The sequence below is a fragment of the Stegodyphus dumicola genome, chromosome 1 (genome assembly GCF_044657685.1).
Source record: "Stegodyphus dumicola isolate Sdum_Otavi_A_Nest chromosome 1, ASM4465768v1".
Lineage (NCBI taxonomy): Eukaryota > Metazoa > Arthropoda > Arachnida > Araneae > Eresidae > Stegodyphus > Stegodyphus dumicola.
In genome coordinates, this window is record NC_140768.1 from 153,843,460 (window position 1) to 153,849,459 (window position 6,000).

A 6,000-nucleotide genomic window follows, 5' to 3' on the forward strand; every position below is an offset into this window, starting at 1 on the left:
TTGTGGTTTATGCGCTGTCGGCGAAGTAGATTTAATTCAATCCAATAAGTTTAAATGAAATGCAAGAAAAAATGCGTATAATTTAATATTCCAATTTAATATTCCAATACAAGGAAGTCATGTGGTGTACACATCAGATTTTTTTCCCTTAGTCCAAACAGGCTTTGTCCCTGAGGGACTGTTGTTTTCGTTTTTTGTATCGAATCACTCTGAATATCTGTTTCACTTTTCAGACTGTTGCCACCGAATATTATGGCCCTGTATTATATTTGAAAAAATTAAATAATGAAAAATCTGCATAAATGTATGTATTTTTCTCGCATTGTGATAAAATGACGGTATCTAGACCCATCCAATTTTGAGTGAGGTAATCCTACTGCAAATATGGGCATCTGGAAGCCCAAATTTGAAATTTGGAATTTGTTTTATTATCGATTGCATATTTTGTAAAACTTTAAGGAATTTTTCATTAACGAACTCAAGGATTTCAAAGCAAGCAATGGCAAAGTTGCACAGAAAAAAAAATCATTTTTATCTCCAGCGTACGAGACTGTGTACCGGAAATTCTAAAGATAGGCTCAATAAAATTATTTTGCGACATTGCTGTTGAAGTGAATTTTATCGTTTAAGTGCGAAGAACAGGATATTTAATAAATAAAAGTAACACAACGGGAGGATTCCTAGAAAAAAGAGATTCCCTGGAAGCAAGGTCCCGCCTAACTACGGAAACGATGTTGCGGCTACGCGGGATTTTTTCAAAACTCACCAAAAATGTCTTGGCTGGAGCTCTGTTCCGGTTAGAGTCAACCAATCAGACGAAAGTTCTGCTTCTGAAGGATCATGTGATCCTAATCTGAGAGATAATCGATTACTGTTTGGCGTTCAAGTTTTTGAAGTAAGTGAAAGTGGTAACCTAGCTATGTGGGTTTCTTGGACATATGCGAGTTCTGAGAATTGTCCCTTTCAACATCCAGTCCCAGCCAAAATATAATGTGATTGGGACCTAAATGTTACCTACCAGTCACTTGGGCTGCCCGCCGCAGAGGGACATTACCCAGCGTAACGGGAGCCACTCCGGGTGAGCTGGGTTAATGCTACTAATCCCGGGCTAAGAGGCACTCCGCTCTAGGACCCGCCAGTCGCAGGGCCCGGCCAATAAATGACCTTTTCTGATCCTCCAGAACCATTAGGTTCCAAAAATTTGTATACCCCCGTGGCCGAGACTGCCTAGGTACAGATCCTAGCCAGTAGCTTCGCAGAGTTCTCTACGTTGACCCCCGGTGGGGTTTACATAGCGTGAGAATAATAATGAATTTAAAAATACGTGCTTAATAAATAAGATAAAAAGAAATAGATTAGCAGAAATGAATGCAACAGCAGACTGGTGGACTGCAAGCTAAGTGAAAGCGTAAAAAAAAACCTTAACAAACCCTTTTGGGCCACCGTTAAAATCTAAAACACTTTTATATTTTTTGTACTGGTTTATTTACTCACACTGTTATTTCTTACCATATTGGTGTCTCCTAACGTGGCTTGAAATTAATTTTTAGTCACAAAAAACAATAAAATTTTAATACTTAACTTGTGGAGCTATTAGGTTTATGGACTTTCTATCGTAACTGAGACTGGAGCGATAACTCTTGCCTGTCTAGCAGTGTCTGAAGGACATTGATTTAAAATTCTACAGAAGTGAAATGCTACAGGCATTTATGCATTTTGATCCAATTAAAAGATCTAAATTATTCTCAAAAATGAAGCAAGAAAATCTGCAAAAAATTCTTTACAAATATTCTATAAACTGATTAAATTAGTTGATTTTATACACAAATATAAGATTCCATACATGGGTCTTTTGAAAAGTGTATAAAAGATTCTGTACACTGCGCAAGGGGAAAAAACAGGGGACAGTTCCTATATCTCTCGTTCTACTGCGCCTATTGACGAAATTCAAATTGCGTTTTTCATGCCTCGAAAGCGCGACTTAGGATATATATTAGATTTATATATAGCATTATTCTAAGATAAGTATTTTGATACAAAATCGGATTTTTTCTGAAATCGCATGCAATTTTTTTCCATATTTCAATTCCACGACTCAAATTATACCTAAATCTTAATTTTTGTAAAATTTGGTGCGAAATTTAAGGAGAAATTCACAAATTTATCTTGGCGTATTTATTTCAGTTTGTGTCAAGAATAATTTACTTGGAGAACTTATTAATTTATAGCACCTTAATTTTCCTTTCCTGTTTTACATTGCAGACGAGCGCAAAAAAGTCATTGTTCATACTTATACAACACACACGTTATACATTTGTTAAATAATTTTAACAAAGTGCGAAAGCCACATTTGGCGTTATTATCGCTCAAAGAAAAGATACCAAATTTCAAAACGCGTCAATATGTAATTTCATGTATATCTTAGAAAATTTTGAATAAAAAAACACTTTTTTTTTTTTTTTTTTTTTTTTTGCAGTTGTGCCTAGAAATACTAGAGATACTTTAAGAGTGTAGAGAGAGATGCCTAGAAATACTTTAAGAGGACGTTAAAAATTTTATAGTTTATAATAAAAAATGTTTTTCGAAAAACTTATAAAAAATATTTAAAAATAAAAATTTTTTAAATAAATCATAAAAAATGGTTGAATTATATTTGGATTCAGCCTAAATTTCGAATTCTAGAAGAAGGAATCAAGTAAGTTTAATAAAGAAAGAAATATTAATAAATATATACCCAATTCAACATTGTGAGGTAAAGTTTTAAAAACTACTCCTGCGATTTTTTACAAAACTTGGCAGTTTGGCATAATTTGAGTCTTAGAATCGAAATATGGAAACAAATTGGCATGTCCTTTCAGAAATTTTGTGTCAAGTCCAATTTTGTGTCAAAATACCTCTATTAGAATAATTTCTATATATATATATATAATACATATCCTAAGTCACGCTTTCGAGACATGAGAAAGCAAATTGAATTTCGTCAATCGGCCCAGTAGAACGGGAGATATAAAACTATCTTTTTTTCTTTTTTTTTTTTTTTCTTTTTTTTTTTTTTTTTTTTTCGCAGTGTATTTGAGCCCTATGAAAACTACAATTTTTATGTAGAATCTCTGCACAATTTTCTATGGTATTCCTCTACTTAATCTACATCTAAAATTTTATAGAATTCTATGTAAGATTTCTCACCTAGTTTATAGAAAATTGGCCAATAATTATACAGAAGCTTAACATCGGATTCTTTCATAGGATTCTATAAGAGAGTTTCTTAAAAGCAACACAGTTTCGTTCAAAATCATGATTTTCAGCCATATGAATATTAAGAAATTCAAAATTGCTTTCAAAAACGTTTTACAAGAAGAAAACAACTAGAAACGGTTTCTAGGAACAAAGAACATTTATTTAAAAAACTTTTTTTTCTTTATCTTCAAATATTTTCAGTAAATGAAGAAACTAAATCTTCGGAGTACCAGGAAATTGCTCAACTTTAAACGACTAGCTTTCTGCTTTGACCTTCACCTATTGCTATGTTGATGTATTGGAGGTCATATTTTCGCTGTGGGCATTGAGGAACCTTGCTGGTTTAATAACTCCTGCACGCCGCCGAGGAAGGCAAGGTTTTCTGCACACTCGAAGGCTTAATTGTAAAATTCGTTTCATTTTGCTTCTACAAAACTGATGGCACCTATTCATCAGATATTCCAGTTCTCCAATGGCATCACACACGTTTAATAATTACGATGAGAAATAATAGAAGTTGAGAAAAAATTATGTGAAGCTTTGCTTTTTTTTTTTTTTTGTACGCATAATACATACGTCTATAATTAAACATTACTTCGCACTGAAAAAGTGAAATTCTACACTTTGCAGACTTGAGAAAGAAATACGATTATTGAATTTGCAGAAAATAATCTAGAAATTCTCCGTTTTTTACTTCCTCGTACGAAGTAAAGGGAGTATTGTAATCGCGAAAAATTTCAGGTATCATATTTAAAAGAAGATATCCATTTTATCAACTTTCGAATCAATTTAAACCATAATTTTGCGTGACATCTGCACGTACGGACAGAAAAAATGACTCTTTTCCTCAACACAGGTCGAAAAATGGATTTAAAATGGATTCAGAAAAGATTTTTTCGTGATGTCTGTACCTATGTATGTATGTATCTCGCATAACTCAAAAACGAGCAGCTTCACAGTGTTGAACATTTTCATGCAAAACTAACACATACAAAACTACATGTTATAGGACTGCTATAACATGTATTAGGTTGTCCGGAAAATAATGCATTGTTTTAAGCTATATCTTTAAAGCATCATAACTCAAAAACAATTTTATTAATCAAAATAAGCACCAGCCGAATCAATGCATTTTTGTCAACGAGATACAAGTTTATTTATGCCGGTAAGAATAAAATTGTGGAGTTCTGGACGCGATAAAGTTGTCAAAGGCGTTTTTAACCTCGTTTTGTTTTCTGAAGCATTTCTTCTGCAGAATGTTATCCAGATTTTTGAAAAGTGGTAATCGGTCGACGAGAGGTCAGGCGAATTTGCAGGAAGAGGGAGAGTCTCGTATCCCAATTCGTTCAGTTTCTGCAGGGTCAGTTACAGGACGTGCGGCCGAGAATCGTCATGGAGAAGAACTGGCCGCTTTCTGTTGGCCAATGCCGAGCACATGCTTTGCAATTTTTGGTGCATTTCGTTGATTTGCTGACAGTATTTATCTGCCGTAATCGTTTCACCCAGATTTAGGAAGCTGTGGTGGATGAGACCGTCCGCAGACCACCAAACAGTCACCATAATTTTCTTTTGGTGCAAATTTAGCTTTGGAAAGTGTTATGTCTGACCGCGGTCCAAGCACTGAGCCGAATGTCGCCAGTTGTTAGCGAGAATCCACTTTTCATCGCGTGTAACAATTCGATCACGAAAAGGATCGTTTTTGTTGCGGAGAAGAGCAGACGACACTTCAAAACGGCGATTTTTTATTATTATTATTTTTTTTTTATTTTCGCTCAATTCATAAGGCACCTACTTATAGAGCTTCTTAGACTTTCCTATATAATTCAAGCCATCAGAATGCTTACGCCAAACGCCTCCGCAAGCTTTCGAACAGTTGTGCACGGGTTTGTTTCAAGTTAAGTCTTCAAATCATCGTCATCAACAGCTGAAGAGAGTCCACGACGCTCTTGATCTTCCAGGTCAAATTTTCCCCGACGAAATTTTTGGTACCACCGTTGAACTGTAGATTCATTAACACATTTCTCGCCCCCATAGTTCGTTGGTATTTCGAGCCGTTTGTGCTGCGCTGTGGTCTAGCTTGTACTCATAAAAATAATTTTGCAGAAAATTCTGTTTTGTCATCTGAACAAAAACACCTAGCAAATATTTTTAAAAATAATTTTGGAACAAAATGATTATTATAGAATTATGGAGAGCGAAAATAGAGCTTCAAAATGATATATAAACCAGTGCAATTCAAAATATTTTTGCTTCTAAAAATGTACAGTAAAGATAAACAATTGCAAAAACCTACATTATCTTCCAGACAACCCGATAGTTATGTAACTCCCTTTTTGGTTGCAATCGGCCGCACAAAAACTATTTAAATATATATAAACCCATTCTGTTACCCGAAAAGTTTTCGCAAAGAATAATTTATAGGAAACCAAGAGCCAATTTTAGGGTTGTATTGCAGCTTTTTAAGTAATTTTTTCCCGCTTTGTAAGCTACAGTGCAATAACTCACATTCATTTTGGATTTTAGTATTTCTCTTCCAGATATCCTGCATTTTTAAATTAAGACAAATGTACTATTTCAGTAGTAAACTGCATTGAACAGATTATATTTAAGTAATAACTATATTCATCCGAATAAATCAAACCTTTTAAGTAACTGGAATTCTTTACTTATTTGAAATTAAAGTAACACTTCTATGTCTAACTAGTAAATTAGAAAGAGTATAAAAATAACAAGAATTATCCATATATTTTTTGTCGAAAAGGC